Consider the following 12,817-nt stretch of genomic DNA (forward strand, 5'->3'; position numbering starts at 1 on the left):
AAGTGAAGAAGAAGTAAAGAGCCTCTTGATGAAAGTGAAAGAGGAGAATGAAAAAGTTGACTTAAAACTCAGTATTCAGAAAACTAAGATCATGGCATCCGGTCCCATCACTTCATGGCAAATAGATGGAGAAACAGTGGCAAACTTTATTTTTGGGGGCTCCTAAATCACTGCAGATGGTGACTGCAGCCATGAAATAAAAAGACGCTTACTCCTTGGAAGGAAAGTTATGACCAACCTAGACAGCATATTAAAAGCAGAGACATTACTTTGCCAACAAAGGTCGTCTAGTCAAGGCTATCATTTTTCCAGTGGTCATGTATGAATGTGACCGTTGGACTATAAAGAAAGCTGAGTGCCGAAGAATTGATGCTTTTGAACTGTGGTGTTGGAGAAACTCTTGAGAGTCCCTTGGACTGCAAGGAGACCCAACCAGTCCATCCTAAAGGAAATCAGTCCTGAATGTTCATTGGAAGGACTGATGCTGAAGCTGAAACTCCAGTACTCTGCCCACCTGATGCAAAGAGCTCACTCATTTGAAAAGACCCTGATGCTGGGAAAGATTGAAGGTGAAGAGAAGAAGGGGAGGACAGAGGATGAGATGGTTGGATGGCATCACCGACTCAATGGACATGAGTTTGAGTAAACTTCTAGAGTTGGTGATGGACAGGGAGGCTTGGCGTGCTGCAGTCCATGGGGTCGCAGAGTCGGACACGACTGAGTGACTGAGTGACTGAACTGAACACTTACCAGGTTCTCAATGAGCCTTGCCTATGCCTCCACCAGAGCACTTAACAAACTGTATTATAACTGTATCAGTCAAAGGGTCTACCTCCCACATGATCTTAGTTCCTCAAGGTAGGATATGAGTCTTATCCATATGGTTGTCCCCAATGCCTAGCTCCATGCCTGGCACAAAGAATAAAGCAATAAGGGTTGGTTGTGCCTTTTAATATATATTTTTACTTATTTCCCTGCATCTTAGTTGCAGCATGCAAACTCATGTTGAGACCTATGGGATCTTAGTTCCCCAACCAGGGATCTAAGGGTCACCATCCCCGTGGGTGTGTTTTTAATGAGAAGGAAAAGGCTGATTGAACTACAGGGGCCACACTTTTGTCTCTCAGTTTTAACTTTGGATTATTGGTTAAATAAATCAGGCCAGGAAAAAGTGAAGTATGCTTTTTTTTCCCCTTAATAATCTAAACATGTACCCATCTAGGTCTGTCTTCCAGACCCAAACCATAAACATTTAACTTTGAATTTTAATGTTTAGGGAGGGTTAATTCTCATATTTGCATGGGAATCTCGGTGATTTAATGTATAAAAATAATGTTTCTGTGAATGAACGATTATAGAATCCAGAAGCTACTCAGAAGCAATTTAGACTCTTCTTTAATTGTGGGAAGGAGGGTAGGGAAGAAGGAAGGTTGAGCAGTGAGTTAGCCCAAGTTCTTATTTACATTACGCCCAAAAGTTGGGTTGAGAAAGTGAGCATAATAGAGAAAAAAGGGAAGAGACATGAGAAACCAGGTCATGCATGCTATGAAACAAAAAAGTTATTAAAGAGAATAAAAATACAAGACACTGACACCCATATATATCACACATATATGTTGCTATTTCCCAAGACATATTTCAGATATGATATATCTGATAAAAAGACTAGTAATCAAAATGTACAAAAAACTTTCAACAATTCTATAATAAAACAACCCAATTCTCAAATGGCCAAAGACTTGGATACACAAATAAATCCATGAAAATATGCTCAGCACCATTAATTATGAGGGAAAGGCACATTAAAACTATAGTGAACAGAGGGTCAGGGAGGGTTGCATTAGGAACTTGAGTCTAGCAAATGCAAACTATTATATATAGAATGGATAAACAACAGGTCTTATTGTATAGCACAAAGAACAATATTCAATATCCTGTATTAACATAATGGAAAAGAATGTGAAAAAGAGAATAGATATATGTGTATATATAACTGAATTCCTTTGCTGGATACCGGAAACTAATACAACATTGCAAATCAACTATACTTCAATTTAAAAAAAAATTAACATCAGCATCACAAAAAAATTAACTACAGTGAGATCCCACTACACATCTATTGTTGTTGGTGTTAGTCACTCAGTTGTGTCCGACTCTTTGTGACCCCCATGGGCTGTAGCCTGGCAGGTTCCTCTGTCCGTGGGATTCTCCAGGCAAGAATACTGGAGTGGGTTGCCATTTCCTTCTCCAGAAACACGTCTATTAGAAAGGCTCAAATAAAAAATATAATAGCAAGTGCTGGCAAAGATATGAGACAATAAGAACTCTCATATATTGTTGATAGAAATGCAAAATGTTACACCCACTTAGGAAAACAGTTTGGTAGTTTCTTGTGAAGGTAAAACCCTAAGACTCAGCAGTCCCATCTAGGTATTGACCCAAGAGAAATGAATATGCATGTCCACACAAAAACCTGTACACTAATGTCTGTAATAGCTATTTTAATACTAGTTAAAAACTAGAAAAAATGCAAACGTCCACTAACTAGTGAGTGTATAAACAAACATCCATACAATAGAACACTAATCATCAATTTTAAAAAAACTACTGATACACACAACATAGATGACTCTCCAAAGCACAATGCTAAGTGAAAGAAGCTATATTCAAAAGGCTACAAACTGCACAGTTCCATTAATATGACATTCTATAGAAATGAAAATCTGATCAGTGGTGCCTGGGACTGGAGGCAGAGGACTGACTGTAAAGGGCCATAAGGTGACTTTCTGATGAAAGTGATGGAAATTGCCCATAACTTGATTGTAGTGAAAATTCATAGAATGGTATGCCTAAAAAATGAATTGTTCTGTTTGTAAATTATACCTCAATAAATTCTAAAATTAATAAATAAATAGTAATGAATCAGAAAAACATCTACATTTGCTTTATTGACTACCCAAGGCCTTTGACTCTGTGGATCACAATAAACTGTGGAAAACTCTTCAAGAGATGGAATACCAGACCACCTGACCTGCCTCCTGAAAAATCTGTATGCAGGTCAAGAAGCAACAGTTAGAACTAGATATGGAACAACAGACTGGTTCCAAATAGGAAAAGGAGTACATCAAGGTTGTATATTGTCATGCTGCTTATTTAACTTATATGCAGAGTACATCATGTGAAACGCTAGGCTGGATGAAGCACAAGCTGGAATCAAGATTGCTGGGAGAAATATCAATAACCTCAGATATGCAGATGACACCACCCTGATGGCAGAAAGTGAAGAAGAACTAAAGAGCCTCTTGATGAAAGTGAAAGAGGAGAGTGAAAAGTTGACTTAAAACTCAACATTCAGAAAACTAAGATCATGGCATCCGGTCCCATCACTTCATGGCAAGTAGACGGGGAAACAGTGGAAACAGTGTCAGACTTTATTTTTTGGGCTCCAAAATCACTGCAGATGGTGACTGCAGCCATGAAATTAAAAGACGCTTTCTCTTTGGAAGGAAAGTTATGACCAACCTAGACAGCATATTAAAAATCAGAGACATCACTTTGCCAACAAAGGTCCATCTAGTCAAAGCTATGGTTTTTCCAGTAGTCATGTATGGATGTAAGAGTTGGACTAAAAAGAAAGCTGAGCACCGAAGGTTTGATGCTTTTGAACTGTGGTGTTTCAGAAGACTCTTGAGAGTTCCTTGGACTGCAAGGAGATCCAACCAGTCCATCCTAAGGGAAATCATTCCTGAATATTCATTGGAAGGACTGATGCTGAAGCTGAAACTCCAATACTTTGGCCACCTGATGGGAAGAACTGACTCATTTGAAAAGACCCTGATGCTGGGAAAGATTGAAGGCAGGAGGAGAAGGGGAGGACAGAGGGTGAGATGGTTGGATGGCATCACCGACGTAATGGACATGAGTTTGAGTAAACTCCGGCAGTTAGTGATGGACAGGGAGGCCTGGAGTCCATGGGGTTGCAAAGAGTTGGACATGACTGAGCAACCGAACTGAACTGAACTGAATGAATCAGAGGGCAAAGTTCTTATCACAGCCTAAGAGACTTTGTCTCACTTCCACTGGCCTTTCAGCCTTGTCTCTCCTGTGACCTTCCTCATGCTCCCTGGTCACGTCAGCCTTCTTTCAGCCCCTATGCTCACCACATTTCCTCAGTTCCTATAATCTCTGCACATCCAGTTCCACCTACCAAGAAAGCTCTTTCTGCATCTTCTTCTTAAAAACTGTTACATTTGTAATTTTACATTTTTGTTGTTGTTGTCGTTGTAGTTATTCTCTGTCTCAACTATTAAAATGGAAGCTCAGTGAGGTCAGGGTCTGTCTTTGTTCATCACCATATCTCCTGCCCTCCACACTGTGCTGGTACAATGACCGGTACAACGAATATTCAACTATTACATTCAACTGCCTTCTGTATGTCTCAGTCTTAACACATCCCAAACTAAAATGCTTCTTATCCCCCAAAATACTGCTCTACTGGCAGAGTTGCCATGTTGCAGAATTCAAGGAACGATGGCCACAGAGTGTCCAAGGTGGCAAGAATATACAGAAGAACTGTACAGAAAAATCTTCATGACCAAGATAATCACGATGGTGTGATCACTCACCTAGAGCCAGACATCCTGGAATGTGAAGTCAAGTGGGCCTTAGAGAGCATCACTATGAACAAAACTAGTGGAGGTGATGAAATTCCAGTTGAGCTATTTCAATTCCTGAAAGGGGATGATGGCCTGCCTTATTACCAGCTGTGCTCCTGACATTGGACTCTCCATATGGATAGTGTGCTCTGAAGTTGAGTGTTATTCTTCTTGACTTCAATTGACAGTAACTCTATTCTTTCATCAGGCCAAAAATTTTAGAAGTGTCTTTGATTTCTCTTTCACTCTCACACCTCACAGTAACTTTACCAGAAGATTGTATTGGCTCTACCTTCAGATTATATCAGCTCTTTTCACATTCCCGACCACTCCCACCCCAGCCTGAACCACTATCATTACTGCAATAGACCTCTTTGGGCTCCTTGCTGCTTCTCTTGTCCACGATTGAGCTAAGAACCCTTTAAAACATAAACTAGAAATTTCCCTGGTGGTCCAGTGGCTAAGATTCTGTGCTCCCAGTGCAGGGAGCCAGGTTCAGTCCCTGATCAGGGAACTCGATCCTGCATGCTGCAAGTAAATATCCCGTATGCCACAACTAAGACCTGGTGCAACCAAGTAAATATTAATTTTTTTAATTAAATAAGTTAAAAAAAAAAAACATAAACCAGACCATGTCATTTCTCTGTTCAAAGCCCCATAATAGCTCCTTATTTCTCCTCAGAATAAAAGCCAAAGTCTACAATGAACTTTAAGGTCCCAAAGGCTTCCCAGATAGTTATGTAACTACACCTCTTACTTCCCTCAGGTCTGTTCAAATGTTACCTTCTTAAAATGAGGCTTGCTTTGACCATTCTATTTAACTGGCCACTCTCCAAACCCATTTACAGTGCCATTTTTTTATATTTGCACTCTTGTCACCATCTAATGGGGTCGCAAAGAGTCGGACACGACTGAGCGACTGAACTGAACTGAACATTTATTTATGATCATCATCATTTTTGGTCTGTCCTCCTTCTGTTAGAATATAAGCTCTACAAGAACAAACCTGTTTTTATTCATTAAAACCTTGTGCATCTAAAACAATGTCAGGGATACTGGAGGCTCAATACTGAATGAATAACTGCAGTGTCTGCTAAGGAAGAGAGATTAGTAAATATTAGCATAGGAATAAGTGTGACATACAAAGTGATAGAAGCTTTTCTCTCCATGACTCATATTTCCTTGTTAATATTCATATGTGTGGAACTGTGCAGCAGGGTAAAAACTGCACAAGATTTGCAGTCAAGGTTTGAGTGATTCCTGGCCTCTCACCACTTCCTACCTGTATAACTACACAAGATTCTCTTATTGGAATAAAACACTCGCCGTGTGACCTCATGGGGCTTGTTGGGAAGATAAAATAAATGTGAATAGTTTTGCAAGCTATCCAAACAGTTTAGGAAAGCAATATTCAAAACTTTCAGTAACATCAATTGCCATCACACTGTTAACCTCCAGAGAGTTCTGTGCCGTCTGTACTGCCGGTCCAATTTTGACCTTTACTTTCTTCCAGTGCTGACACTGAGAAACTTCTGAGCTCCCTTACCCTGTTCAGGTTAGTTACCCTCGCTCTTCCTTTCCATTTTAGGAAGATGGACAGCAGGTGTTGAGTTCCCTGCTCCAGGACCTCTGCTGACTCAGGCTGCTTCTTCCTGTCCCTAGGGAGGACAAGAGAGGCGCAGTACAACACATGGGTGGCTCCTGGCATAGCGTTAGCTGAGATGGAAAGGATGGTGTCTTTTCTGAAGGTACAAAGATTAAGGCTCTTCTTCCACAGGGTGGAACCCCGCGCAAACAGTTCTGGAGACCTGGTTTCCCATTGCCCTGCAGCCCTCCAAGTGAGAGATCTGAGGCAAGTCCCTTCAATCTTAACCGGAAAAGGACATCATCATAGTTATCAAAGTGCCCTTTGGACTTCGCAAGAGTTATTGGAGGGTCAGAAGTGGGAGAAGGCCCAGGGACACTGAGTTTTATTGAAGCTCTGGGTGTATTTAAGAGTGAAAGAAAGAAAAAGGTACCAAAACAGGTTTCAGAAATTGCCATTTTTTTTTAATGTGTTTAATCCAAAATCACTTTCATCAGATGGAAAACACCATGCAACTTGTGCTCTATAAAAATATACTAATTCACAGTACAAGGAATGTGTCTTAAGAGATATAAATTAAAGTTCTATAATAAAAACTTTAAATCATGTCAGTTTGTAACTATATATTCGCTTATTTAGAGTTACCATCGTAAGTTTGTAGGTGAAGCCCTCTTGATTGTCCTGAGAACGGGGTTGGTCCTGTTTAAGAAAAGGCTCAGGATAATACAAATTAATGTTAGTGTTCTTTCCTAACCCTATGTTTAATCAATGGCACATCCTTGGTTTTGAATTATTTAAATGTATTATTATTTAACCATGTAAGTATTTGTCATTTCCGATTAAATTGTACATGCCTCAGGAAAAAGACCTAAATACAAGAAAAATCAGCGAATGCAATTTCCTTTGGCCTACGTGAGTCCTTTTGTGTCTCAAAAGCTTACAAACTGTTTGAAGAGACACTGGACCATAGAACAACTCTGACTGCCCAGGACATCTGGCAACCATATGATATTCTTGAACTTCGACTAAAAAAAGAAAATATAAATTTGTGGAAGTAAAGCTCTGCTTCCTAAAACATTATAAATCAACTATACGCCAATAAAGTTAAAATTAAAAAAAACAAACAAACGCTGCTTCAACTCACGTATTCTTGGTGACTAAAAAACTAAATTATCAAAACAAAAACCTCCCACCAGAAACCTAAATCATCTGGAAAGCATGAAAAATTCCAGCAAACTATGCTCAGCAATTCACCATCACTAAAACTTGAGGCTCATTTTGTTTCATTTATTCTAAATCATTTACTCTTCTCACTGATAAAAGAGTCCAAGGCGCCTAGAACAGATGTGAGCAGCAATAGAGCGACTGTTGGGGGTTTTCACATTTGCAGGTGGTGGCAGAAGAGAGAGAAATATTACTTTAAAGCAACACTTGTGAGTCACTTTGGAAGCAGCTCCTCGTTAGTATAGTGGTTAGTATCCCCGCCTGTCACGCGGGAGACCGGGGTTCAATTCCCCGACGGGGAGGTTGGTACTTCTTTTTTACTAACCATCACAAATATTTCCCATATTTCAACTGGCCGATACAGCTAACAAATACAACATGCTGTTATTTTCTGTAAGTGCGTCTTTTCAAAATGATAACTTTTAAGCTCACCGTGAAGTAAAAGCCAACACTGAAGGTAAACGCTTTATACTGTTTTCAGAAGGATTAAGTAAATGTTTGGAGAACGCCCGCTGCTCGCTTCCAGCAACAAGCTATCACTGGGTGGCAAACGCCTGCGCAGTAGCGCCCCGCCAAATTCCAAATGGAGGTCACGAACTCGGCCTACGGAAACAGGAGAGGGTAGGGAGAGAGGGCCGAGGCTCCGCCCTTAACCAGGCGGGTTGGAACGGAAACCGCTTACAGAAAAAGGGGAAGGACCAGTTTCCTTTGACCCCGGAGACTCGACTAAATGAGAAACTCCATTCTCCCGCGTCTGTTAATCCCATCCTACCCTAGGTAGAGGGCTAGCTATGAGGAAAATCTTGCAGCTAAAGGAATCAGTCTCCGATGGAGAAGCAAGGAAAGAATGGAAGGAAAGGCGAGGCGCTCCCGGAAGAGACGCCATTTTACCGGAGTCCTAAGAAACTGCGCGAACTACAGCCCAGCAGGACCTCGTGGCGCAACGGTAGCGCGTCTGACTCCAGATCAGAAGGCTGCGTGTTCGAATCACGTCGGGGTCATGGCCTTTTACTTTTAGGCCTTCTGGTTTCTATGAACTAGATGTATTCAGGCTAGATGTGTTCCCGCCATTTTCTGGAAATACCTTTCATTGCAGGATTACATCTTCCTTGTCCAAATGTTATCCCAGTAATCCTTAGTCTGCAAGAAGACAAAGATTACCTTAGTCTGCCAAAAGACAAGGATCACCTTAAAGGTGGTGGTTTTGGTCTTTTTTTTTTCACTGTTGAGCCTTGTGAATTCTCTGTCATTGAACATTCATAATGCATAGTGATGTGGTTGTTACTGTTGTGCATTAGTGAGCATATTAGCTGATGGTGGTCCGTAACAGGGAACGTACAATAATACATAAACCGTACGAGCTGTTTTTCCAAAAACAATTTTAGACCTGTTTCCCTTTGGAAAGCAAGTCCAACAAGGTACAATTTCTAACTCTGTGTAATAGTTTACATCAACATGTGCACGCTGTACAGTCTTGCAGGTGAAACTGTGGCACACTACATAATGACTAACCCAAGACCCTGAACCTGGTGAATGACTCCAGATCCCAGTCTTCACTATCTTATATTAAAGGTTGAAACAAACTATTGAAAAAACTGCCTAGAAGCCGTTGGCCCTAAGTGATACCAATGCATCTTTTATCTTTTCATCAACTAATGCAAGTAGTAATAAATTAGGTACCACTTTCAACTATTAGTCTCATAGCAGGAAGCAAAGCTTACTCATTCACCTTTGTAAGTTCCAGGACTCTTGGTACTGAATAGTGCCTTAGAGGCATGTGTCAAATATTTGTTGTACAAAAAGTAAATGGCAAGACTATGAGAAATTATTAGTTTGGGGGGTTTTTTATTGGGTATATTCCACGCAAGCCCTTGAGTCTTCTTGCTCAGTATTTTGAATATGGCAAATACTAATTTCTTACATTTCAGCCTATTCTAGCATTGGACATCATGTTTTTGTGTAGTCTTTGCTTTCTTTTTTGGTTGGATTGAGATTAGATCATACATTTCAACAGATATTTATGGACCACTGATACTGCAATGAACATTGAGGAAAAGATTACACCCAGTAAAAGTGATTTTTTGAGCAGCAGAAAAAAAGATACCTTAAGTAACCAAACACCATAATATATTAGCGTGAGTGGCAAAAACAGAGTGGTGTGAGGGTGCTAAAATATGGACATTAGGTAGTTCAGAAAGTCTTCATAAAGGAAGATCTTGAAAAATAATGAAAGCTTCTATGTGACTTTAAGGCATTCCATCCAGTGGATATATGTGAATGCCTTCTATGAGTCAAGCACTGTCACTTAATACCCTGGGATCTGACATCTTCCAACTATAAAAGCTGAGGTTTATATGTATTAGCTTCCTAGGGCTGCCACAGCAAAATACCGCAGACTGGGTAGCTTTTAAACGACAGAAATTTATTTTCTGACAGTTCTGAAGGCTGGAAGTCCAAGATCAAAGTGACAGTACAGCTAGTTTCTTCTGAAGCCTGTCCTTCACTCACAGATGACCACTTTCTTGCTATGTCTTCACATGGTCTTTCCTGCGTACGCATACATCCCTAGTATCTCTGTATGTGTCCAAGTTTCCTCTTTCAGGACACCAATCAGATCAAATTAGGGCCCATTCGTGGCTTCATTTAACTGAATCACCTCTTAAAAGGCCTTACCTTGGAAATACAGCCACATTTTGAAGTACCAAGAGATTAGGGCTTCAATATATGAATGAAATCAGGGAACACAATTCAGCCCATAATGGAAGTAATGGTCATTTTCGCCCCTGGCAACTTTGCATATGCAGCATAGTGAAGTCGCTCAGTCGTGTCCGACTCTTTGCGACCCCGTCCATGGGATTCTCCAGGCAAGAATACTGGAGTGGGTTGCCATTTCAAGACACTTAATCTTAGCTGGGACGTATCTCATTTGTACAAAATCATACTCTTGTGAGGCAGACAGAGCAGTTTGTATTACCTTGTAAATCATTTTATTTGGCAGTCCCAGCAAACTAATACAACTTCTTTGGAGAACTGCTATTAATAGTTATTCATTATTGCTGGAGAGGAAGAGAGAAGTAAAGCTGTAAAGGTAAACAGGAGTCAGCTCACCCAGGACCTTTTGTGCCATTCTAACTAATTTAGATTTTATTCTGCAAGCAATGAAGAGCCATTATTTAAAAATGTGACAAGGTCAGCTGTGGCTTTACAAAGAACGTGAAAAATAGCCTAGAACTGCTGTTGCTGGACCAGCATCCTGGAAACAAGTTAAAAACGTAAAATTTCAGGCCCCACTCCAGACTCACAGACTCAGAAAACTCTGTGGGTGGGCCTACCAACCTGAGTTTTAACCAGGCCTTCCAGGTGATTCTGATGCAAGCTAAAATAAAAGAATCACGGGCCTAAAGAGCAAAGCTGGACTGGAGGCCCCACTTACCTCACAGAGTTGTTAAGAGAGTCACATAAGATAAAATACACAGGGCTTCCTTGGTGGCTCAGTGGTAAAGAACCTGCCCATCAATGCAGGAGATGTAGGTTTGATCCCTCATCCAGGAATATCCTACCTGCCAAGAAGCAACTAAGCCTGGGGCCACAACTATTGAGCCTTTTTGCCCTAGAGCCAGGAAACCACACCTACTGAGCCCAAGTGCCACAGATGCTGATGCCCACACAACCTAGAACCCGTGCTCTGCAACAAAGAAGCCACCACAATGAAAAGCCTGTGCACTGCAACTACAGAGTAGCCCAACAACAAAAACCAGCACAGTCAAAAACAAAAAAAAATTTTTTTAGTAAAATACATAAAAGTGTCTTCGATGTTGTAAAGTTAATATATATCGTTGTTTAGTTGCTAAGTCATGTCTGACTCTTTGGCAACCCCTTCATTAATATTTATATCATTAGTAATAGTTCTATAACTCTAAAATGGTCACTTTACAGTTTTTAGCTTCTTTCCCAAGGCTGAACATGTGTACTCTTTCACAGTGGCCCATTTTACTGACTTGATGTCACTGTGAAATAACCCAAAATCCAACATGTCATTTAAACTTCTACAATCATTATATAGGAATGATATAAGGAAAAAGGATCTGGAATACACAAATTGATATTTGAATTCTCAAATTCTGACACTTAATGGCTCTGTGATTTTGTTCTATTTCACTAACAACTTTCCAGTCTATCATGTATTCTTACAAATGGATTTATCCCCTAGTACAGAATGCTCTGAGCATTTGTTTCACCCATTTAATAAGATAGCTTTCACTTTTGAATTATTTTTAATCAGTTACTTAGGACTGATGTACTTGGAGGAACGGATAAAATGGAGCCTTTGGAAATGAAAACTAAAAAACAGGTTGTGAATTCTGATAAGACAAGTGATTTTCCAATTTCTCATACTAATTCAAAGTAGTTATGCTTATAAATCATAAGTAGTTATGATTACAAAATAGAAAAGTAGTTATTATGAAATCATATGTGTTCACTGTAGAAATAGAGAAAAACATAAGAAAAATCATCTGTTCCCATCTCCTAGAAGAAACTACTATGAACATTCTGGTCTATACTCATTTAGTCCATTTAAATATACACATATCCATACACATCTCAGTTCCTCATAAAACTGAGATCTTACTCTAATATGGGTCTCTTTTTCTTTTTGTATTTTATTTACAGCTGTGTTGTAAACATTCTCTCATATTCTTAGATAAACGTCATGTATTTCATCATCTGCTCTGTTTCAGGTGACATCCTTAAATTCACAACCAAGTCCTATACAAAACAGAATAATGAAAAATAAAAAAGTCACCTATATGTTAATAACATTAAGAACTCCAGAAAGGGAAATGAAGTGTTTCCAATTGTTTTAGAAAAAAAAATTGTTAAGAGTTTTCTGACAAAGTAATTGCATTATTTTAAGTCTGTGGGTTCACATAGAAATATCTTTCCATTGTTTCCCAAAGCTTTGGGTTATTAGAGCTGTAACATTAAAAAAAAAAATTTTTTTTTAAACCTACTACCTGTTTTGACATAAAAGATAATTTACATTTTTTTTTACATTGGATGAATGTAACACAAAAAATCGAGTCTCTTTTTTAAATTCAGAAATTTCACAGGAGATGACTGAAAGCATCAAGTCCTTGAGGACAGAAGGCTGAGACCCAGAGTACAACGGGTAGAATTCACTCTGATAGGACACCACTTCAATTTAAACAAGAAAGATGCAAGAAAAAATGTGTGCAGACTTGACTGTCTGAAGTTGAGGCATTCCCCACAGATGGTTTTTATGTTCTCAATTATGAGGCAAGATCATCAGCTAGCTGAAAATGGGGACAGGTTGGAGGAAGGGATGTGAATA

The 12,817-nt window shown here is 39.6% G+C and overlaps 2 non-coding genes across 2 annotated transcripts; both read left to right on the forward strand.

Annotated features, from left to right (window-relative positions):
• The first annotated feature begins 7,694 nt into the window (after positions 1-7,694).
• TRNAD-GUC lies at positions 7,695-7,766 on the forward strand. Its single transcript has one exon. It is a non-coding gene; the product is annotated as a tRNA-Asp (tRNA).
• Positions 7,767-8,393: 627 nt separating this feature from the next.
• On the forward strand, positions 8,394-8,465 carry TRNAW-CCA. Its single transcript has one exon. It is a non-coding gene; the product is annotated as a tRNA-Trp (tRNA).
• Positions 8,466-12,817: the final 4,352 nt, after the last annotated feature.

The sequence above is a fragment of the Bison bison genome, unplaced genomic scaffold (genome assembly GCF_000754665.1).
Source record: "Bison bison bison isolate TAMUID 2011002044 unplaced genomic scaffold, Bison_UMD1.0 scf7180017864529, whole genome shotgun sequence".
Taxonomy (NCBI): Eukaryota; Metazoa; Chordata; class Mammalia; order Artiodactyla; family Bovidae; genus Bison; species Bison bison.